The following is a 25750-nucleotide window of genomic DNA, read 5'->3' as shown; positions in this document are numbered from 1 at the left end:
CTCAGATTGTTACATTTCACACTAGACAATGTCACTACTAGGATTTAACTGCTAAACCCTAGATTTTCATTTTCAACAATCATCTAATAGATTTCATATTGTTATATCACACATACTAGACAATTTTAACTTCACTAGGGTTTCACTAGATTTTCAGATATCATCATCCTAGAATCTCAGACAAGGACTTCCATTAAATTCATGACCATCAATGTCTAGGTCACCACATATCTAGGAATTCATAACCATACATAAGCATATCATATGTCCAACAACATTAATACATCTTGACCTAGACCAACCTAGGATTTCAACCAAAAGGACATATCTATATATATGCCTAGATTTCATCATCATGCAAATATATTTCATATCATGTGTTAGTCAAACCCAACTTCACAACAATATTAACTAAGAGTTAGACACACAATCATTTTGATTACACTAGGATTTGATCAGACAAACACACACATACCAAGGAAATCATTTCTAAGACAATGTAAGGGTCTTGCTCACATATTCCACCAAACCCCAATGAGCTAGGGTTCCAATGTAGAATCACACATTCCACCAAACCCTAATGAGCTAGGGTTCCAATGTAGAAACATAGCAAACCCAACATTACCAAAACTTCAAAGGTTCGGGATTTTAGACCTCATCATTCAACCCTAACAAGTTAGGATTTCCAGATCATATCAAAATCCCAAACAAGACATCATCAATAAAACTTCAACTAGCATTTCACAATCACCTAAGTAGCTTAGGATTTCAGACATTCACATTAGCATACCCTTCGGTTAGGGTTTTCCAGAACCTGTCTAGGGTTCTACATAGTCAATCAAGAATATGAGTGGGGTGGGTAGATTTATCAAGAGATGAATCACCCAAACAAGAATCACTAAGATTCAATACAACTAGTCATAACAAAGTTAGTAATAGATCATCAAATGAATAATCCTTTCAATCAATGTATTCAAATCATACCTTTGTTTCTTTACTAACCTTGTCTTGAGAGATCCTCTTTCTTTCAGATGTTTTCCTAAGCAAGACAATAGAGGGAAAAGGTAATTAGTATTTAGTATAATCAAAACAAAATGAATACATGAACCCAAAATTGAAAAGACATGAGATACTTATCTTTGAGAGTTGTTGAGAGATCCCTCCAAAGCTTGATGGAAACCTACAAACTTAAAGTAATACAAAATTGTCTTTTCCAAAGATATGTTAAAAACCTATAAATTCTAAAACATATAAAACAAGTTTTGTAAAGCAAATGACTTAATATTGTAAGTCCCTAATGTCAGATTCTTTAGGCTCGACTTTCTTTGAGTCTCCTTCTTCAACAAAGTTGGCTTGATCTTTTCCTCTCTTCTTACTCCTTGGATTCTCGGGACAGTCACTCTTGTAGTGACCTTTCTTATGACATTGATAGCACTCTATCTTAGACATGTCTTCCTTGGTCCCTTTCGATCTCTTTCCTTTATGATAAGCAACATAAGCATTTGATACTCCTTCAGGATTGGCAACCATTGAGATCCTTAATTCTTCTTGACTACATGCAGTCCATAATTCTTCAAAGGTGGGAGCTACCTTCCAACTGTTGAGACCTGAAGCAAATGCACCCCAAGAGGGTGGCAATCCTAATATAGCAGTGATCACCAATTCTTTGTCCGGAACAATCTCATCGATGGCCAAAAGATCATCCCTGAGTCTAGCTATCTTCACAAAGAAGGTTGCACAATATCTTCTTTAGTCATTTTTGTATTCCTCAGCTCATTCTTCAAACTTGATACTTGACCAATGTTAAACACACACATGGTAGCAACAGAATATTAAAGATAAACAGGAGAGTTCATTTATTGTTAACAAATGATATACATTTATAGTACATTCATATGACCTTTGGTTTGGTATTCCAAGGTCTCTTGGACTTCCTTAGTCTATTCGGTTTCCACACCAACCCTTAGAGGATTAGGTGTCCAACATTCCCCCTAATCCGAAGGGTTATGTATGAGTCCAAGAAAAGAGCTGTAATACAAAATGTGCAAAAATGCATGGCAACACTAGGCTGAATGTGCTCTCTAAAATGTTCATATAAAGGGAGGTGGTTTAAGGATGACCACCAACACTGCAACGCTTAGTGCAGTTCCCAGAACTCTTCCAATTCTGGCATGAAGCTGAGGTCTTCTGCTAGAGGAAGTGCTCCTAATGTTTTGAAGAGGGAAACTTTCAACCATGAAAGGGAGGTTTCACCCCGCATAAAAGGGAGAACCTCAACCTGAAAAGGGAGGTCTCAACCTGTGATGGTTTAAGGATGACCAACAACTCTGGAATGCTTAATGCAATTCCTAGAACTCTTCCGAAATTGGCAAGAAGCTAAAGTCTTCTACTAGAGGAAGTGTCCCCAATTCTTTGAAGAGGTGTCACAAATTGAAGGCATGCTCAGGGGCATCTTTGTCTCTGGCTACAACTCTAAATTTGGTATGGCAGGTTGTGGCTCAGGCTCTCTTGATGTGGCTTTGAAGCTTGTAGATGACCATCATTTCCCCCCCTGTCAGATACAAGGTGAGATGATGGAGAAAACTCAACTGCAAGACTATTCAATACTCTAGAACAAGTTCAGACATATGACTGAAATATCTTCTTAGTTGTTGATGCCCATTGCCAAGAAGCGATCCATCCAAGATGAATCTTTGTTCTTGCAGTATGCTTGTTTTTGAAGCATTTGTGTGAAGAATGGGTGGTTTTATGACAGTGCTTACATGGATGAAGATCAAAACAATGATCTTTCAGATGGCCAACTCGGTCACAGTGTTGGCATTTCACAGTCTGTTGCCGTGGAAGAGGGGCAGAATCTGGAACAGCTGGTGGTGAACTATCATGAAGGAATCCAACACTCTGAAACTTGATGGGCTTTGAGTAGTCTGTAATATGAAAGGACATCTCCTTATCATATCCAAGACCTGTTCTATGTTTGTTGTGGACAAGCTCTTCCCAAGGTCTGATGATGGGCTTGGAAAGTGCAAATTGCACTTTTGCATCTGCATGTACAACTGCTGTTTCATTGGATACTAAATCTGAATGAACTGTAACATTATTGACTTTCTGCTGATGGGTTGCTGTCTCAGTGTTCTGAACAGAAACAGGTTTAGAATGACGACTCCATTGTTGTAATTCTGCTTGCTGTAGCTGAGATTCAAGCTGCAAAAAATCAATCTTCTCTTGTGTATGTTGCAAGCAAGTTTGAATGTTAAAAAGAGTTTTCTTACTAACTTTTACCATCCCATCAACAGTGGAATAGATTAGACTATTCAATAACTGTAATGCATCATCAATTTTCTCCATTTAATAATAATGTTGCACGGATATCTCACACAATGCCAAATAACTGCGACTTTAAAGAATATAATCAGTTCCCAATGCTTATGAACATTGAACTCTTTCGTTCCCAAAAATCCTCTAGAATATTCACTTTCAAAGCAGAAATGATGGCTATCAAAACTTCAACAACTATCGCACCATGTCATGGACATGACTGAATTCTCATATATATAAATGCTTTGAAGGGTACGAACCAATATTCTCTGAACTTGCCACTTTCTTCAAAGAAAACAATCTGCTCTCAATACTCATATAAATGTGACAATCATTAGAGATGTAGGCCTTCATGAAAATTCTGACTACTTTTGGAATAGTATTGAGAGATTGGTAAAGGATGAGTTATGCAAGTTTGTTCTTGCAATTTCATGTCGTAGGCAAACACTTAAATTCTGTCGCTTCGTTGTACTCGAATAGATTTCGGAAGTTGTTGTTGAAACCCAACAAGACATCCACATCATAGTCAGTCCTATGTTGGATAGTGGAACACGAGGCTGCTCCTTCATTGCATTCTAGCTACAAAGTTTCTCTTTCAATATAATGACCCAACATTATGCTTCGACACGGTTGCTGATAGCTTAGCAATACAGATGCAAATTTCGTTGTTCTGGCTTCTTTTATTGATAAGCCTCAGCGGGAAATTGGTGACAAAATTATAATGCCTTCGTCAGCTCTTGATCGGCTGGCATCTTTGCACATAGATTATCCAATGCTTTTTGAGCTTCATACTCCAGTAACACAGCGTACTTGAGTTTATCGTTGAGGAGGGCATGATTTATATGCATATTGGATGATGGAAAATATGCTTTTAGCAAAGGGTGATACAGTAGAAGTGAAAAATGCCACCCTTCCAAAAGAGACATATGTCAAACTACAGCCCCATACAAAATATTTTCTTGACATATCTAATCCTAAAGTAGTGTTGGAGACTGTATAGACATAGTCGAGGCAAAACTAGCTTCTGTCATAACTATTATTGAGACAGATTGTGAGGTGGATTTTGCTCTTCCTCTTGATTACAAAGAACCAGAAAGAGTTCCAGCCAAACCTGCTCCTTCTCCAAGCACAACAGCATCTGAAGAGGAATCAAAAGATGTGGTAGAACCGAAATTTAGTCCCTTTACTGGAGTTGGAAGGTGTCTGGATGGGAAACCATCGACTTCCTCTGAGAGGTCAGAAACAATATCCCATCTTACAAACAATAAAACATCAGGGCCTGGTTCTTCTTTGGGCGCTTCACAACGCCGTCCATTAGGAAAGCTTGTATTTGGCTCAAGCATGGGTAATATTCCGGCCGATGCTTCTGATACTTCTAAGGCAATTGTGAAGGAGGTCAAACAGGAGGTACCAAAGGAAGAACCAAAATTTCCAGGCATTTATTGGTAAAATATATTCATTGAAAGATTGAAAAGCTTCGTTTCTCAATTTTGTGCGCTGTGAAACGGCTGAGTGAAACGACTGAGCACATTTAGAATGGCAGGACAGAAATGGCACGAATAACGCTGAGTGAGGGAGCGTTTCTCTGCGCATTAATGAAATAGGAGAATATATGGGCCAAAAGGTCAGAACTGATTGGCAGTGTGGTAGAGAAGGCACAAATACGTTATGCAAAGTATTGTCAGACACCTTTGAGAAATCGAGATCATAGGAAACTCAGACCTGTAGACTTGACGCTCAACCAAACACATACAAACATATTCAACGCATGAAGCCTTGTACAACAATTTTGGAATCCATTTTGGAACAAATCGTTGAACATTTGAATCGAGAAAAGCCAATATGACTGCTGCAAATAACACAGGGGTCAGACTTCAATGTTTTTGCAATCTAAAATTCAAGAGTAACGTTCTTGCAGGAGGAACACACATTTTCTATTTGGGGAAGTGTGCACAGAGAATTCAGCTTTAGTTTAGCTGAGATGACATTCAAAAGTGCAACACTAATAGCACAAAGTTGATGGATATAATGTTTGTCACTCAACAATAAAATATGTAGTGTAGCAAGATGACCAGAAATGCAACAAAATTGATAGGTAAAGAAAGACCACAAAAACCAAATTTAATTAGGGCAGGGGAACCTGGCTTTGATACCATGTTAAACACACACATGGTAGCAACAGAATATTAAAGATAAGCAGGAGAGTTCATTTATTATTAACAAATGATATACATTTATAGTACACTCATATGACCTTTGGTTTGGTATTCCAAGGTCTCTTGGACTTGCTTAGTCTATTCGGCTTCCACACCAACCCTTAGAGGATTAGGTGTCCAACAACCAATGTTCTTAATAGTGAACATCTTCGACAAGGCTTCATACATCTCCTGAGCATGATCGATGTTAGTTATGAATGGGATAAGATTGTCTTTTATCCCTTCTACCATTAGAGTCATAGCCACCAATTCTAAATCCCTGAATTTCGCTTTGTTGACATCACTGGCTTCTTCTGTAGGTTTTTTTACATTTCTTTTTACCGAATCCAACACCTTGTTCTTTTCGAGGATTAGGTCAATCCTATTCTTCCAAGATTTGAAGTTAGATGCTCCTTCAAGTTTGTTCTCACCCTTGATAAGTACTTGTGATGTTTCTTATTATTACAATTTTTTATATCTTCTTTCTTTAGTTTAGGAAGCAATTACCAAAAGCAGCAACGCATAAAACAATGAACACAAGATGTAGGCACATGCCAGGGCAAAACCCCCCTTGAGGGGAAAAAACAGTCAAAGTAATTCTTCCTTTCAATAGTATTCTTTGAGACTCTTCACCCTAGACCAAGACCAGGCCTTCCCTCCACACCAGATCAACCTCTAGAAGATTGACCTCTTCCCGGCAACTTCGACTATGCAACAACTTGCAACAATCCAACTTGGAAGACTTCGATCTCCTAATCCAGAGCTTTTTCTTGACTCCTTAGATTCACCCAAACTCACATTCACTTCGGCTTCCCGACAATAGACTTTCCCAGCTACCCACTTCGCACTTCTGCCCAACAACAAGATTTTCACACTTCTGCCCAGTAGAGAGAATTCGAACTTGATGAGAAGTGATGCTCCAAATGAATTGGATGTCCTTCCTTTTATAGGGTTCTTGTGGGGTTGAATAGGGTCTTAGGCCAACATGGTGTGGAGGTTCCATAATTCATATTTGACTCAATACTAAACCTTTTTTCAAAAGCCCAAGAAGGGTCTCTTTAAATGTACAATAATTCTATAGATTCAGAATAAATCCTAGAAGTCCTCAATGGGGAATTTGACCTAAAACATGTTGACCCAAGCATGAAACCCATGCTTTGATAAGTCACAACAATAATAGTAAAATTTCTTTTTTTTATTACATAATGTTAAAGTATGGTATGTTCTATGCTTAGAGCAATTTTACGTCAATTCTTCTTATTAGCACAATGTCAATTCTTAGTATAGCAATCACATTAACATATAAGCAAAATGCTGATAGAACATAAATAAAATCGACAGAAGACAAACCAAGACAAGAGACACAAGATGTGGCGGCTAGCCAGTGACAAACCACAATGTGAGGAAACCCTTTGATCAATTCTTCTATATTCTTCAATAATTCAGTAGAGAGAGAGAGACAGTACAATATCACAAATCTATGATTTTATATCAACAACAATACAACGCTAATCAGCAAGGTCAAATCCAGTCAAACAACGCTCAATTTGACCTCAAGTCAACGTTGAAGAATTCGGTCTTCAACAGCAAGCATAGGCAGCCCAAAACAGCCCTCGGTCAACAGTCAAACAACAGTGAACGAAAGTCACAACCTGCGGTCATCCCTAACCAGTGAACGCTGGTCAACGTATCACCCAAAACAAAAATGCGTAGTCAAGATCTGGTCAACGCACTACCCAGCAGCTTGGTCAACGGTCAACAGTCCTACACCTCGGTCAACGCAGTCAACGCAACCCTAAAACAAAAATCCTTCCTCTTCCTTGCACGTGTGAGAGATCAGCTGCTCCTACGCTTGCCCAATCAGATTAGGAGAGAGAAGATGATGAGATGAGTGATGGTGAAATGAGACACAATGTCTCCTTTTATATGCAATGTCGAGATTTAGTTGGGGTTGTGCCACAGACTTTAACTTGCTGGCCGACCTTGACAAATTGTCAAGAAATACAAATAAATTCATATCTCCATGAATACATGTCGGAATCGGATGATCGTTAGATCAATCCTACACCTCTCGACGAGAGGAATCCAAGAAAAATATCAACGTCGATAAATAAGATGACCCACATGGAGTTTGGCCCTAGTTGCCAATTTTAACACTCCCTCTCAACTAGGGAGAACTCCATCTGCTAATCCATCTGTCTGTCGGTACTATATCTGCCATTAAATGCACTGCCTTGCACTGCTTGGCCCTGCTCCGCTGAACTATGAAGAAGAAGAAATGATCGAGAATGTATCCTTCCTCTTCCTTGCACGTGTGAGAGATCAGCTGCTCCTACGCTTGCCCAATCAGATTAGGAGAGAGAAGATGATGAGATGAGTGATGGTGAAATGAGACACAATGTCTCCTTTTATATGCAATGTTGAGGTTTAGCTGGGGGTGTGCCACACACTTTAACTTGCTGGCCGACCTTGACAAATTGTCAAGAAATACAAATAAATTCATATCTCCATGAATACATGTCGGAATCGGATGATCGTTAGATCAATCCTACACCTCTCGACGAGAGGAATCCAAGAAAAATATCAACGTCGATAAATAAGATGACCCACATGGATTTTGGCCCTAGTTGCTAATCCGTCTGCTAATCCATCTGTCTGTCGGTACTATCTCTGCCATCAAATGCACTGCCCTGCACTGCTTGGCCCTGCTCTGCTGAACTATGAAGAAGAAGAAATGATTGAGAATGTATCATACCATCCTCTACTGACCCGAAGTCAGTCCCAAATAAAAGAGAGTGCCCAATAGCGCTCTTACTGACCTGAAGTCAGTCCCAATGAAGAGAGTGTGTCATACCACTCTTACTAATCCCAGATCAGTTCCAAAAGAGAGTGAGTTATATCACTCTTACTGACCCAAAGTCAGTTCCAATTGATCCCAGATCAATGTCATCCTAGCATAGGGAGTATGGTAGATACACGATGCGTCCATCGGTACTACTATGGTCCCTATCCTCATTTCCCTACTCATTGGCCAGATGAGAGGTACTTCCCATGAGTCCCAGACTGCATGGGTAGGATGTCTTGGCTGGAGAAGGATGAACCACTCATCCTGCCTACATGTTGCCACGGGGTATCATAGGGGAAGATTGAACCGTTCACCCTGTACATAACGCACCACTAGGGGAGGGTGAGTCACCCTATGGTCGCTCGTCACTCCAAGAAGTACCCCAAGCCCGTCGTAGCTCCCAGAGTTCAATGTATGCATCATACAGGACCCTCATAAGAGGGTCTCTCAATGACTCCTAGTCGTTCTCAGAAAGTCAAGAATTTGACCTTTTCCAGGGGCTTCATTAGAATGTCGGCGACTTGCTCACCTATCCCAATATGATGGAGCCTTATTGCTCCTCGCTATACCATATCTCGATAAAGTGATACTTGATATCGATGTGCTTGGAGCGATCATGAAATACGGGATTCTCGGATAAACGAATCCCACTCTGGTTGTCGCAGAGGATCACGGTAGTATCCAATGTATGTCCAAATAGCTCACTGAAGAGATTCCTCAACCAGACAGCCTCACAGGAGGCCATACTCGCAGCAATGTACTCTGCCTCAGCGGTGCTCAAAGCCACCGACTTTTGCTTCCTGCTCATCCAGGATATCGAGGCAGAACCCAAAGAGAAACAACACCCGAAAGTGCTCTTTTGGTCCACCACACTGCTTGCCCAATCAGCATCGGAATATCCATGTAGCCTCACATCTCTGGCAGTGTATCTCAACCCATGAGTGATTGTGCCCCGAAGATATCTTAGAAGATTCTTGGCACCAATCCAATGTGAGTGATGAGGCTCAACCATATATTGGCTCAACGTGTTGACTGCAAAACATATATTCGGATGGGAGTTCACCAAGAACATCAATGCTCCTATGAGTTGACGATACTCAAAAGCATTTCCCAAAACAGGTCTGACAACACTACTGCATAACTTCTTGAAGTTAATCTTCATCGGGGTAGTCACGGGCTTGTAGTCCACCATACCGAATCTCTCCAATACCTTCACCACGTATTTTCCTTGAGATAGGAAAATCTCTCCTGGCTTCTGCCAGATCTCCAGCCCTAGGAAATAATGCATCAGTCCTAGGTCCTTCATCTCAAATTCGGAAGCCAACTCCCTCTTACATTTGTGAATGAGAGGGCCTACACCTGTCAGGAAGAGGTCGTCAACATAGAACACTAGTGTGAGAGGCTTATCATCCTCAACCTTAAAGTAAAGGTTTGGATCGACTTCACTCCTAGTGAATCCCAGCTTCATCAAGTAGCTATCGATCCTCTCATACCAAGCTCGGGATGCTTGCTTAAGCCCATAGAGAGCTTTCTTCAACCTGCATACGTGAGATTCCCAATTATGAATCTCAAACCCCTCGGGTTGTTCCACATAAACTTCCTCTTTAATCGAACCATGCAAGAACGCAGTCTTGACATCCATCTGATGTAGGTTCCATCCTTGCGAAGCAGCAAGGGCTATGATCGAGCGGATGGTGGTGTATCGGGCAATAGGTGCAAATATCATGCCATAATCTACACCTTCCTTTCGAGAGAAGCCTCAAGCAACAAAGCGAGCCTTATATTTTTAGCACTCCCATCAGCTCCAGCAAGCCTTATATTTTCAGCACTCCCATCAGCTCCATGCTTTATTTTGTAAAGCCACTTCAAGGTGACAACTGTTTTGTCTTGGGGTCTGGGGACCACATCCTAGACATCGTTTTTCATGATGGACTCGTATTCCTCATTCATAGCATCCTTCCATACTTGATGCTTCACGACTTCTTCGAACGATGAAGGCTCATTTTGAATGATGGTGCTTATAATGGTCAAGTATCCTTGATACCTGGTCGGCTTCTTACTTTCACGGAAAGTCCCTCTAGGTGCAATATGTCCTTCAGCATCTTCAAGTGTCCCCCTAAGCCATGAGGGCCTCTTCCTAGAAGAGGAAGGCTCTTGCGGAGGGGGATCAATAGGATCCATAGCTTCTTCCACATCGGGCATCATCTCATCTTCCCTCTCATCCGGTTTCCTTGTGTCAACTTTTTTTAGTTTTCCTTAGAATAGGTAGATTGTCAACCTTGCTAAGAGCCATATCTTCGTCAAAGGTGACATCATGACTAATCTCCACTTCCCTTTGAACAACCACATAGATTCTATAGCCCTTAGAATTTTCGCTATAACCTAGGAAGATTCCCTACTTTCCAGATGCATCCAATTTGCTCCTTTTCTCTTTCGGCACATGAAAATATACGGGACTTTCAAAAATTCTAAAATGAGAGACATCAGGTTTCTTACCAGTGAACATCTCTTCGGGAGTCTTGGAATTCAATGCTTGATGAGGTCATCGGTTTTGAACATATACAACGGTATTCGCAGCTTCGACCCATAGAAACTTTGGAAGCCTTTGATCATGGAGCATGGCACGAACAACTTCCACAATTGTGCGATTCTTCCTTTCCGCCACACCATTCTACTCAAGAGTGTATGGTGTTTTGGTCTCCCTCTTAATGCCAGCCTCTTTGCAAAAGTCATGTGGAACTCATTGGATTCATACCCATTATCAGTGCTTAAGATCTTGATCTTCTTCTCGGTTTGATTCTCGATCAAGGCTTTGAAGTGACGGAACCAAGAGAACACTTCATCCTTCTTTTTCAAGAAGTATATCCAAGTCTTGCGAGAATAGTCATCTGTAAAAGTGAGATAATATAAATATCCTCCCAAAGAGTGGGCATCATATCAGATATGTTGGAGTGAACCAACTGCAAAAGGTCGAAAGTCTTGCTATGGCTTGAGGGGAATTGTCCCCTTTTGAGCTTTCCTTCGACACATCCCGAACATACACCTTCATGCTTTATTTTGAACTTGGGCATCCCTGTCACCATTTGTCTCACATCGGGTAGAGCCTTGTAATGAAGGTGGGCAAACCTCCGGTGCCATAGTTCAGACTGAAGAGATGTGTCGCAAGACATGACTCCCAACGGACTTCCTCCAACTTGATATAAAGAGTCAACTTGAAACCCAAGAGTGAAAGCATCTTTAAAATTCTTTTTCCACACACGTACCTTGCCATCGATGAAGGCCACCTTGTAGCCTTTGTCTTCCATTGCCAAAATGGACACCATGTTCTTCTTGAGATCAGGTACATGTTGGACTTCTTGCAAATGAATTGTGTTACCTTGATTTAATTGAAGAGTAACATTCCCTACACCCTTTATGGGATAGGTGGAATTATCTCCAAGAATAATCTCCAAGTTTGTCTCCTTCTCTATCAGATTAGAGATAGCTTCCTTGTAACCAGTGAAATGCCTTGAGGCACCACTATCAATAAGCCAGTTGCCCAACGAGTCCGGAGGAGAGGTAGTGCAAAGGGACGATATCAGATAATATTCATCTTACTTATTGTTAACAACATTTGATTCATACCTGGAGTTCCTTGCTTTCTTGGAGGGTTGACCACTTCCTTGATTTCCAACATTCCTCTTTCCTTTGCTATTGAACCCGCCGTTCCTTTGATTGTGGTTGGAGTTTCCTCGAGAGTGATTTTGATCATCGTAATGAGATGTGTCCTTCCTATTTGGACTCCCTCGCATAGTGGCCAAATTTATTGCAAGCGAAACGTCTTCCATTCCTTCCACCCTTCGATCCAGCCTTTCTTTTGAATTTAGACCCATAATTATTTCTCCTTTTAGCTTGAGAGGATAAAGCAATAGGGTTGCCTTTGCTTGAAGGCATTTCTTGCTCTACCATCCTTGTTTCTTCTTGAATGCATCTCGCCATCAATTCCTCAAATCTCAGAATTCGATCATTGTTGGAAGAGTGGTTCTAAATACATACCATTCGGATGGAAGCCCTCCAAGAGTAGTGATAGTCAGTTCCCTGTCAGCAATGACTTCTCCAATCGATAGGAGATCATTCTTGATCTCAGTGATCCTTGAGGTAGGATTGAATATCCTCGTCTTTGCCCTTCTTAATATCCTTTAGCTTATTTTTGAGGAACAAAACTTGATATGCATCACTAACTTTAAACAAGCTTACCAGTCTATGTAGATCTCCTTGGAGGTGTTTAGCTCGGAAACGTAGGCCACCAGACGCTTGTCAATAGAGTCTCGCATGATCTTCTTCGCTTTGACTTCTCCCTTAGTGTACTTGTTCCTTGTAGCAGCTGGTGCATTTGATGGAGGCTCCGTAATTCTGCCTCTCACAAAATCCAACACTTCCTGCTCTTCCAATGTCAGATCAAGAGACATCTTCCATCTGTGATAGTCAGACTTCTCACAGAGCTTGTCTTTGACGGGGAAGTGTGATGAGGAACCCATGAAGCCTTTTGACTTTTTCCAACTATCTTTGGTGATTGCTCTTGCTCTTGCTTGGGCTTTGTCTTCACCTCAGCTCTGATACCATGTTAAATTATGGTATGTTCTATGCTTAGAGCAATTGTACCCCAATTCTTGTTATTAGCCCAAAGTAAATTCTCAGTATAGCAATCACATTAACATATAAGTAAAATGCTAATAGAACATAAATAAAATCGACAGAAGACAAGCCAAGACAAGAGACACAAGATGTGGCGGCTAGCCAGGGACAAACCCCAATGCGGGGAAACCCTTTGATCAATTCTTCTATATTCTTCAATAATTCAGCAGAGAGAGAGAGATAGTACAATATCACAAATCTGTGATTTTATATCAGCAACAATACAACACTAATCAGCAAGGTCAAAGCTGGTCAAACAACTCTCAATTTGACCTCAAGTCAACCTTGAAGAACTTGGTCTTCAACAACAAGCATAGGCAGCCCAAAACAACCCTCTGTCAACAGTTAAATAGCAGTCAACGAAAGTCACAACTTGCAGTTAGCCCTAACCAGTGAACGCTGGTCAACGCTGGTCAACCTATCACCCAAAACAGAAATGCACAGTGAAGATCTAGTCAACGCATGTTAGGCCCCTATACTACTAGTGTAACCCCTTATTGTTATTAGTACAACCCACTTATTATATTGATGTACCCATGTAGTGCCCATATTGCTACTATTATGCCCCATAGAAGCCCACTATTGTTATTATTGTGCCCTTACATTATTATTGTTATGTCGGCTCTGATTATGTTATGACCCCTTCGACTCCTATATATAGAAAGGAGGTCTTTTCATTTGTATCATCCAAGAATTGTTCATTTATGTAATGTAAAGGAGGTTGCCCCCTCGAAGAGGCTGAATTCTAAGGTGTTGATCTATCTTTTCTATCTTTTTCTTGAGCTGGTTTCATAACATTTGGTATCAGAGCTTTGGATTCTAGGGTTTCACTGCTCCAAACAGGTCATCGTGGCATTTTCGCTATAACTTTTTTTCTGCGACGTTTCAGAAGTTGCAAAAAAACCCATTTGAGAAGAAATCGCGCTGAACCTTGGTTCCGAATTTTAGAGCTTTTTGCGCTATATTTGCGGAGATATGATCTGAGAAAGTTGGTCTTTTTGCAGACTCCTGAATTACATTCCAAACAGGTGACCTAGGGAAATCATCATAACTTTCTCTCTAAGAATTAGATTGAAATTTCGTAAGAAGGTATAGAAAGAGGACAGACTGTAGTTTCTTGTATATATTTTTTAGAGCCAAAGGTCGAAACAGTGACACGTGGCACTTCATACAAGTTCGCTCTTTTGGAAAGGTCTATAATCAGGTCATCTTGGGAGATTGTGCATAACTCTTTCTTGGAGAATCCAATTTGGATCAGATTGGTGGCATTGGAAAGAGGACACAGAGGGCTACTACAGGTCGCAATTTCAGAACTTAAAGATCCAAAAGTACAGAGTTACAGTCGTTTCAAGATCGAGCTCCTAAAATCAAGAAAAAGCAAGATGAAAAGTTTGATGGCAAGGATCCGGTAAATTGGATACTTCAGATGGAGCAATATTTTGATCTACATGGTGTACCACTGTTACAAAAGGTATGTATTGCATCTTCATATTTAGAACCGGATCAATTTTTATGGTATGAAGGGCTTTGCTCTCGTAAACAACTTGTTACGTGGTCAATTTTCACGGAGGAAATGATAGCACATTATGAGGATACAAAGAGCAACACCTTCTTTAGAGCAACACCACAACAATTGGAAAGTGTAAAAGGGCTTTGTGACATAGTGGAAAGCAAAATTATGGAAACCAAGAAGCATATCCCTCACAACTATAAAGATGGAAGTGTTGTTTCTCCTAGCCTTCCACAACCTACAAGGGTTACACCACAACAATTAGAAGAAAAAAGAGAAAAAGGGCTTTGTAACAATTGTGATAGCAAATGCACTAAAGGTCATAAGTGTGCTGAGAAGAAATTATTTTACATAGAATATGAAGAGGAGGAAGAAAATGATCAAGAAAGAAGAAATGAATCATTTTGCCACTCCAGGATGGGACCCCACCCCAGAGAAAGAAGAAATGAATCAGATGATATCTTGTAAAGCATTGGCAAGAATTACCACTCCTCAAACTCTCAAGATAGAAGGACATATCAAGAAGAAAAAGGTGCAAGAAGTGAAAGATCACATTGAGAAAGAAGAAATGAATCCAACCATTAGGAACCAAACCAATTGGCTGTAAGTGGGTCTACAAGAACAAGTATAAAGCTGATGGCTCACTTGACAAGCACAAAGCCAGGCTTGTGGCAAAAGGTTTTGCATCGAAGGAAGGGGTTGATTATGAGGAGACTTTTGCCCCCATAGCAAAATGGGCTACCATCCGGACACTCTTTGCCCTAGTAGCTCAGAATGGTTGGAAAGTCCATCAAATGGATGTAAAAACTTCTTTCTTGAATGGAGATCTAAAAGAGAATGTTTTTATGTCCCATCCTGAAGGCAAAATGAATCAGACCCCACCCCAGAGAAAGAAGAAATGAATCAGACGATATCTTGTAAAGCATTGGCAAGAATTACCACTCCTCAAACTCTCAAGATAGAAGGACATATCAAGAAGAAAAAGGTGCAAGAAGTGAAAGATCACATTGAGAAAGAAGAAATGAATCCAACCATATCTTGTAATTCATTGGTCGAAATTACCACTCCTCAAACTATCAAGATAGAAGGACATATCAAGAAGAAAAATGTTCAAGAAATGAAAGATCACATCGAGCATCAAGAAATGAATCCGAACATATCTTGTAAAGGATTGGAAGAAATTACCACTCCTCAAACTCTAGAGATAGAAGGACATATCAAGAAGAAAAAGGTTCAAGCAGTGAAAGATCACATCGAGCATCAACAACAAGTTCTCCAACTTTTAAAGGATAACGCCACTTTGGTGCAAAATCAAATGAAACAACAGGTAGATCAACATTGTAGTGAAAAATGTTTTGATGTAGGTGATTGGGTATTTTTACTGCTACATCTCAAGAAAGCTATTTATGAAAATGAAATGTTGGCAATACTACATGCACTTAAAAAATGGCGACCTTACCGAATGGAAAGACTCTTCAAAGATGAGGATGTGGAAGCATTGTTTTGTGCTATTTCTATTATCCAACCAGATTGGATAAATGAAGCAAGGGATGAGTGGAAGAAGGACGAAGAAGTATGGCCACTTATTGAAAAGTTGCAAAAGATCCCAATTCAAACAATATTGCCAGAAATTGAAGAGGAAGAAAAAATCATATTGGATTCTGGAATAGTCACAGAAAAAAGAACCCGATAGCTACGAAATCGATCAATTTTAGAGTATCTCATCAAGTGGAAGAACTTACCCGCTGAAGATTCCACATGGGAGTACAAGAATTTTATACAGAAGCATCAATAACTACTCAAGCGTTGAGGACAATGCTTTTTGAAGGAGAGGGGCATGTTAGGCCCCTATATTACTAGTGTAACCCCTTATTGTTATTAATACAATCCACTTATTATATTGATGTACCCATGTAGTGCCCATATTGTTACTATTGTGCCCCATAGAAGCCCACTATTGTTATTATTGTGCCCTTACATTATTATTGTTATGTCGGCTTTGATTATGTTATGACCCCTTAGACTCCTATATATAGAAAGGAGGTCTTTTCATTTGTATCATCCAAGAATTGTTCATTTATGTAATGTAAAGGAGGTTGCCCCCTCGAAGAGGCTGAATTCTAAGGCATTGATCTATCTTTTCTATCTTTTTCTTGAGCTGGTTTCATAGCAACGCACTACCCTACAGCTCGGTCAACGGTCAACAGTCCTGCACCTCGGTCAACGCAGCCCTAAAATAGAAATCTGTCCTCTTCCTTGCACGTGTGAGAGATCAACTGCTCCTACACTTGCCCAATCAGATTAGGAGAGAGAAGATGATGAGATGAGTGATGGCGAAATGAGACACAATGTCTCCTTCTTTTATATGCAATGTTGAGATTTAGCTGGGGATGTGCCACACACTTTAACTTGTTGGCCAACCTTGACAAATTGTCAAGAAATACAAATAAATTCATATCTCCATGAATACATGTTGGAATCGGATGATCGTTAGATCAATCCTACTCCTCTCGACGAGAGGAATCCATGAAAAATATCAGCTGCCATAAATAAGATGACCCACATGGAGTTTGGCCCTAGTTTCCAATTTTAACACATAATGACTCAAGTACATTATTGAAGACCGAACATAGTTACTTTTTCCAACAGAACGATGATGATGAATAAGTGAGACTCCCCTCTATTTATATGAGGGAAACCAAGTCTCACTTCACTAATTTTACAAGAAAAAGCTCAAAAACAAGTTTACTTGAGCCATCAACTAGGTCAAAGGTCACAAATCGACCTTCAGATCGCTCTAAAAAATAATAACATGCTAAAAATAACCCACACGTATGGAAAAAATTGATATCCATCATGACATCATCCTCCAAAATGGTCAATAATGTGTCAAGTGAAGCAATGGTTCAAGAGTGCTCCTCACTCCAAGAAAACCTCAAAGTGCATGTGTACATCTCCAAAAGGCATCTTCTCTACCATGACGTCAGTCACTTTTCCAAGGCATGTAGGAGTGATGTGGCACCATTTGGGGCAAGTGTTGGCATCAAGGAAGGATGTGCTAGCCCTCCCAAGTCATCTCAGTGGCAACCATCCTCATATGGGCTTTAGAACAAGGCATCGTCCATCAAACATGGTCAAGGCTAACCTTGGGGTATCTTGGGTCCATTTGGGCACATCGTCAAATAGTCCAACATCCAAGCTTTCAAGCTTAATGTTTAAGCATCTGGAGGCACATCAAGAGGTGTAGAATCATATAGAAGCTCCTCAAAATCCAATGCTCATCTTTAGAGGGGCAATGTTGGGGCCACAATGGCACATCAACTCTTAAAATGGGGCAAATTACCCCTTGAAAGGTGTTGGAAAGAAGTCAAGCCATCCCTTAAGGGATCTTTGCTGTGTGTGTGATACCACTTGAATAACACCTCTCAAGATCAAGTGAGATCAACACCACTGGGGACATAAAACCATAAAAGCATCATAATGGACCATATCTAATGCTTGGGGCATAGAAATACTTCACACAAAACTCACCTTCCAATGTCTGACTAGCTCAATACCTGTAAACAATTTACCTCACTTATGTTAGGGATGCTTAGGTCGACAACCCTATTAGGTGTTTCCAACCTCCAAGGGGAGTGACACATCCTAGGTTGGCCCATCAATCCGTAGGTGTGTGTGATAAGGTGGTCATGGAGTGGGCGAGACTTCAAGGAAGATGACATAGCCATGAGACCAACTAATGGGGGTCCAATATCCTGAGTTGAATGATGTAAGAAGGGAGCAATCATGGTGGCATGAGTTACCCCTTTTCTCAACTTGCTTTTTCCATCCCTCTAGTGTGCATCTTTATTTGGTGCATAACTTCGGAGCCCAAGCCTGCTTCGTGCTTTTCCAATACCCCTTTAAGATGTTGTAGTTTCGTGCTCGTCGGGGTTGGGACTGTTGATTTCTGTAGCATCGGATGTGCTCTAGCCTCGAGATTTTGCAGAGAGGTTAAGACAGATGCATTCCCCAAGACCCATAAATCGTTTGGGAAAATTCCACCTAGGGATGGTTTAATTAAAATAATTAATCATTTTTAATGTATTCCTAAGTCTAAACTTAGGAAATGTGATTAATTAAGGGTATTAATTAAATCTGGTGCGAAACTTCTAGAAGAAGACGAGGATCAACTCCCAGTTAATCTTAGCCTTTGATTATGTTTTAATCTTGGCCGTTGGTGCTCCAACGAGAGATTATAAGAACTAGCTTGATGGGCACTTGGAGAACACATTGAGATAGTGAGATCTAGAGATCGAATTTCTCAAGAGTAGCAACATTGAGTTGTCGGAGAGAGATCGAGTGATCTTCTTGTAGTGAGGGGCAGGGATAGTAGACCGGAGGGGATTTTTCCTGTTCCGATCAGTGCAAGGCAGAGAAGGCATCGAGAGGTCCAGATAGGCAGTGCAGTGCTTCAGAGGGAGTCCGCAATTTTGTTGGGGAGTAGTCGAGATCTAGTGCCAGAAGCCGGGGTGTGAGTTCGAAAGTCCAGGGAGTCGAGTTTCTAGAGGTAGAAGATCAGAAGGAGGAGGTGATGCAATCCCTCGAGCTTGACGCAGTGACTGTGCAGAGACAGCGTAGGGCAGCTCATCTAGAGCCCAGATCAGTGTCGGATCTCCAGTGACAGTGGGAAATATTTTCTCACTACCTCTTTGCTAATTTATTCTTTGTATTGGATAGCCAGTGTGGGCATCCAATGATTTGTACTCAGATTACCACTGCATAATAATCAAACCCTCAATTGCTGCACTTGTTTTCCCACATTGGGTTTTTTTCGGGGACATTTGTCCAAAAACAATGGTGTAATTGTGTGTATGTTTATTTCTCTCCTATGCAGTATTTTATGTTGTGAAGGTTGCAGTAGATTTTATTTCAATGTTTACTATGTAACACTGTAAATAACTTATTAAGAAATTAACAAGTAGGAGAAATCTAATGAGTTGCTGCAGTAAGGATTCGGGTCACCGAATTTTCACATGGTATCATAGCACAGATCGTAAGTCGGAGAGCTTAGAAACAGAAGAAGAGGAGGTTCAAATTTCTACGTAGGCAGTGATTTGTAACCCTAGAGGCAACGTAGTCCTTGGCCAGGAGTGTCAGTTTTTTGTGGAAATTTTACTTCTCTGCGTGAGTCGATAGAGAATAAAATTTTCCAAATTGATGAGTACCAGAGGCAGAGGGAGTAGCAACAGTGTCCTTACAAAGCAGATCTTCAATTGGGACGTAGATTTTGCAGCAGTTTGCTAGTGCAAATAGCGTCAGGAGGAAGGAATAGCACACACTAAGGGAATTATTTCCTCAGGAGACTTCTAGCCAAGAAGTTCGAATTTTCCTCGCAGAGTAGCAATAGTTGTGTGCAGAGTTTCTCTCTCTAGAAGGGAGTGCGAATAGCTGGGCAACAACTGTGCAGAGGAGAAGAGGAGGAGTTCAACATTTTCAGAGAGATGGCATCAACTGGGTTGAGAGATCAAGATCAATTGGACAGAGCCTCCAACTATGAGATCTGGAAGGCTAGAATTTCCTTCCTTCTAGATGAACATGATCTCAAAACTTATATCGATAGTGTGGTAGCTGTACCCGCAGATGCAGATCCGCTTAAGAAGTACAAGAAGGAGATGGCGAAAGCTAAGAGGTTGATTCTCAACGGGGTTCGAAATCACATGGTATCTCACATAGCTGGCAAAGATACTGCTCGACAGATATGGGAAGCACTAGCTACGCTGTATAAAGGGTCTTCTGAGCGGCGGAAGATGTATCTTGAGGAAAAGCTGAGATGCACGAGGATGCAGAAAGGGGAGCGTATAGACCCCTTCCTTACTAGGCTTCAGGATGTTCGGGATCAACTGGCTTCAGTAGGGTCAATGCCCCAACCTACAGAGTTTGTACGATTAGCTTTGAACAACATTTCCGAAGAATGGCAAGTTTTCGTCCAGAGTATCCTGGGCAAAGAAAAACTGGTAGATTGGGAACGTATGTGGGCTAATCTGCAATAGGAGGAGATGAGGCGAGATTTGGTGAAGAGCACCATCAATGGTGGTAGTAGCAATAGTGGGACGAAGCAAGTAAAGGAGGAGGAAGAGGTGGCCCTCGCATCTAAGGGGCAACAGTAGCAGCGCAGGAGGAATAAGGACATTTCCAAGATCAAGTGCTTCAGCTGTGGTGAGCTTGGCCACTACAACACTCAATGTCCTTTCCAATGTTATCAGAACTGAATCGGTCATTGAACTGAAAAACCTTGTAGACCGGGAACCAGCCGAAATCGAAAAAAAAATCGGTTAACCAAAAACACATAAAATATTCATATTTTAAAGAAAAATAGATATATTCATGTGCATCTACATGAATCCAAACCATTTATACACAAATATGCAGAAGTTCTCATTTATATAGCAAGTAATAGTGCATATAACCAAAATAACACTTAGTGCAAAACATCGTTGAACCAAAAATGTTACAAACATCAAGAAATAGGCTCTAAAAGGCCTTTATAGTCCAAAATAACATGATAGATCATAGTATTATACTTCAACCTACAATACTACAAGCTACAACTACAACAAATCAATGATCAAATCATCAATCATCATCAAAATCATCATTTGATTCTTGATCATCCTCCTCATCCTCATTTGAAGAATGAGTAGCATCCAAGTTTGCAATGGGATTATGGCTTGATTCCCCTGGCCCTGAAGCTGCCACTGGAGCTTCTGATATATTTGCTTCTGCATCTTGTAGAGGTGGGTCCAAGTCCAACCAAGAAAGGTCTTCATTGTCAAATGTTGGTGCTTGACTCTCCACAACCCATTCTGATGTTGGATCAAAGTCACCCAAGACAATGTTGCTTGATTTAGGAGTTTTATTCAGCGATTGGTTGCGCCTCAACCTAAGGTGGTATTGAACAAAAAGCATGTCATTTAATTGCTTTTGCTCCAAATGGTTCCTCTTCTTAGTGTGTATATTGCTCAAACACACTCTCCAACAGCTCTCCAAGACTCCAATCAACTCTTCAAATCGGCAAAAAAATCTCCCTCAGAACAACCATGCAAAAAACTCTCTGAATTCTCCTCACCGAACATATCTCAAGAATTACAAGAGACTCGAATGAATAGTGTGAGTGAAATAGAGGGGATGGGGGCGTTTAAATAGCTTTAGGGGGTGCTAGAGTAGCATTAGAAACTAGGAAAAAAAAAAGGTTTTTTTTTTTTTTTTTTTGTATGCCCAGGCCACACAACAGTGGGCCTTGTGAACTGGTCCGGTACCGAATCGGTCATTTTCGGTTCGGACCGGTCGGTTTTGCGGAACCGGTTTGGTTCCGATAACACTGGTCCTCTCAGAAATAATGACAAAGAGGTGAAGCAGGATCAGCTGGCTGCATCCGCTGAGATCAACCGGCTATCCTCTAGATTAGAGGAAGAGTTTGCCATGATCACCGATATAACTCCAGGAGTGAGGTGGGGTGATTTGGTTTTGTAGCCCTAGAGAGCTACGGGATGGGCAAGATTCTTGAGGAGGTCCACCTCATGAATCAATACCTTGCTACGGGAGCCCAAGACATGAAGTACTAGGATGAATCAGTGGTAGTTGGTACAGTCAAGTGCCAGAGTGACATATACAGTAGCTAGTAGTAGGTTAGATACTGGGCAGCGCAAAGAAGAGTTGAAAACAATGCAGATGGCACAGAGTAGAATCAACATCAGCGCGGAGGCTTCAATGACAATTAGATTTTAGCAACAATCAGAACTTGGGTGACAGATCCATCATACTGATCATAGTTGGTTCAGTATTTTAGATGATTTTCCGTTGCAGTTGTTGCAGTTGCAGTAACAACAATTGGAGAGGGTTGCAGTGCAGACGCAGTGTTGGCATCAGTTCAACAGGGCCAACAACAACACGGATGCAACAATTAGAGTTGCACAGTGGTTGATGGGCAGCGGAGCTAGACATCAACAGCGCACCAGGAGATGGTGCAAAGACAGTGATGCTTCAGTGGGTTGCAGCACTAGAGCACATTCCTCTCTAAGAGGGACTGTTGATTTTTGTAGCATCGGATGTGCTCAAGCCTCGAGATTTTGTAGAGAGGCTAAGACACATACATTCTCCAAGACTCAGAAATCGTTTGGGAAAATTCCACCTAAAGATGGCTTAATTAAATTAATTAATCATTTTTAATGTATTCTTAAGTCTAAACTTAGGAAATGTGATTAATTAAAGGGTATTAATTAAATTTGGTGTGAAACTTCTAGAAGAAGACGAGGATCAACTCCCAGTTAATCTTAGCCTTTGATTATGTTTTAATCTTGGTCGTTGGTGCTCCAACGAGAGATTATAAGAACTAGCTTGATGGGCACTTGGAGAACACATCGAGATAGTGAGATCTAGAGATCGAATTTCTCAAGAGTAGCAGCACTGAGTTTCCGGAGAGAGATCGAGTGATCTTCTTGTAGTGAGGGGCAGGGATAGTAGGCTGGAGGGAATTTTTCTAGTTCCGGTGAGTGCAAGGCAGAGAAGGCATTGAGAGGTCCAGAGAGGCAACACAGTGCTTCAGAGGGAGATCGTAATTTTGCTGGGGAGCAATCGAGATCCAGTGCCAAAAGCCGGAGTGTGAGTTCGGAAGGCTAGGGAGTCGAGTTTCCAGAGGCAGAAGATCTGAAGGAGGAGGTGACAGTCCCTTGAGCTTGACGCAGTGATTGCATGAGCCCACACAAAGACTGCATAGAGATAGCGTAGGGCAGCTCATCCAGAGCCCAGATCAGTGTCTGATCTTGAGTGACATTGTAAGATGTTTTCTCACTACCTCTTTGCCAGTAGCCAGTGTGGGTATCCAATGATTTGTACTCAAAATACTACTGCATAATAATCAAACCCTTAGCTGTTGCGGTTTTCCGACATTGGCTTCTTCCAGGGACGTTTATCCAAAAACAATGGTGTAATTGTGTGTGTGTTTATTTCTCTCCTGTGCAGTGTTTTGTTTCCACTGTATTTTATGTTGTGACGACTGCGGTAGATTTATTTCGATGTTTACTATGTAACACTGTAAATAACTTGATTAAGAAATTAACAAGTAGGAGAAATCTAATCAGTTGCTGTAGTAGGGATTCTATTGTGGCTTTATATGCTTTTATTGTTCTTTCAGCCGCGTCAACCTCTAGGGCCAAATTTTTGGGCCCTGACTCAAGGATGTGGATATATGGTGCCAATCTCAATGACCGGTGATTATCAATCCAAAGAATTGAGATGGATAATCGGGAGAGATGGAAAGTTGTATAATGGATTATCTTGGACATGCTGTATCAATCAATGCCTCCCTATTAGTGTCCCTCCTAAAGCGTAAGGCCTTAGAGGAGGTCCCACTAGACTAGATCAAAGGCTAACCTTATAGGTGAAGTGTGGGAACAAGCATACAATCAAGAGTGGTCAGTCATCCAGTTTGCCTTGTGATTCATATTAATGTGTCCATAACATTAAATTAAAGCACATGATTGCTAGAATGGTTAGAGTATCTACTAATAGATGATCCCCCTTCCTTGAAGAAGTATGGGAGAGAGCATTAATGAGAGCAATAGGTGGAAAAATTTGTCATATGCTATCTGAAGACTATTATAGGGCTATTGGCTGGTTGTCCAATGAGGAGAAATATTCTCTCCTATGGGTTACCCACTCTTGGTGGGTAACATTGACAACCTAAGGTTTTCTATGAAGTGTAGATACTTATGCATATTGTTCTGCAAAATTAGCTAGAAATCATTAAAATCCCTTGGATGGGATTGACCTTGTTTTGAAGAGATGAATATTTAACTTGCATAAAACCCTCATCTTGTGCTTGCTAACTGATTCAATAACCTTGGAGGCTCCCTTGCTCATCAAATGGGGCCCAAGGCTAAATAATCACTTCCTTAATTGGGAACCATGTAATACAAGATTCATCTGTCCATTAGGTACAAAAGTTAAGCATAACAAAGCAAACATACAAGCTAATCTATATGTAGAATCTTGATGGGGTCTGAGGGGCAACTCATTTGGCTGGTGGGAGGTCTGGGACTCTACAAGACAATAACATCCCTATGTAAGTGTGATTTCATGGTCATCATGGGATCTCATACTTGGCAACAAATTCTCCTAGAGCTTCAGGGGATGTTTTAGCTAGCAAAATATCTTTCTAACCCACACAATAGGTTTCTACGTTTCCATGAGAGTTTGTAACTGTCTTGGAGGTGAGTTTGCAATTACCACTTTGATAGATAAAGTGTAAGGAGATGTGTGGTTGATTTGTCATTATTAAGATGGAACATGGTAGAAGATATAGGTACTTTGGGGGTTTTTCGTTTCCTCTAGCTTTTTGTTGTATTGGAGTTGCATTTGAGTTTTGGGACAGTGATAGAAGATAGCAGAGGAGAATTAGATCCATTGTTGTAGGAACCCCATGAGGACGTCATTCTATGTTTTTACATTAATTTTTCAGATAAAACCCGTGAGTCGACATTTTCTTCCCATTCTTATAATTTTCTCTATAAAATGTGGGTTAGAAGTGGATTCACAAACTTTTTGTACTAAGATTTTGGTCCAATTAACATTGGAGAAGTTGAAGAAGTTTCCAAATAGGATAACTAACAATTTGAAACCTTTGTTGAATATGTAGGTGCTAGTTCAATAAGGATTTGCTAGTTTCTTTTGGTTGTTAATAACCTTTTGTTAATGAAGTGGGTTCTAACTTTGGCTTAGATGTGATGATTGAGTGGCACATATTTCATCAAATTCACTCAAGATTTGCACTTATTCTTATTCATTGAAATATTCTGCATCCATGGATTGTCAAGGTTGCCCACGTGAATGTGGTGACATCAAAGTTATTAGAACTGGCGCTAGGAATGAAATTGACAGGGGTAGAGAAACAGTGGATTGGAACTCATTGAAAAACTGGGTCGAAGAACTCATGGACTAAAAAATACGTAAAATATGTAAATTATATATAAGGAAAACTTCATAGAGAAACCCAAGGGATGCTTTCCCACATTTGTTAGTAAACTCGTTGATGTAGACTAGTGCACCTCAGCCATAGGGATTTGAACTAGCACTTGTTGGCATGGAGCTAACCGAATTCCCAACAAATTTGTCGACAATCGACAGAGCTAACCCCTTGGGCTATCTGTGTGTGTGTGTGTGTATTCATGTACA

General features: G+C 40.7%; 1 protein-coding gene and 1 pseudogene across 1 annotated transcript in view; both read left to right on the top strand.

The window, feature by feature from the left end:
* Positions 1-25750, top strand: part of LOC149246319 (Galactose mutarotase-like superfamily protein) — a 172329-nt gene that overhangs the window by 5335 nt on the left and 141244 nt on the right. The window lies entirely within an intron of this gene.
* On the top strand, positions 3716-4786 carry LOC149246321 (ubiquitin fusion degradation protein 1 B pseudogene; annotated as a pseudogene).

The sequence above is a fragment of the Pinus tabuliformis genome, chromosome 7 (assembly GCF_031772625.1).
Source record: "Pinus tabuliformis cultivar Carrire ecotype Pingquan chromosome 7, CPIR1, whole genome shotgun sequence".
Taxonomy (NCBI): Eukaryota; Viridiplantae; Streptophyta; class Pinopsida; order Pinales; family Pinaceae; genus Pinus; species Pinus tabuliformis.
This window is presented reverse-complemented; position numbering and strand designations above follow the sequence as displayed.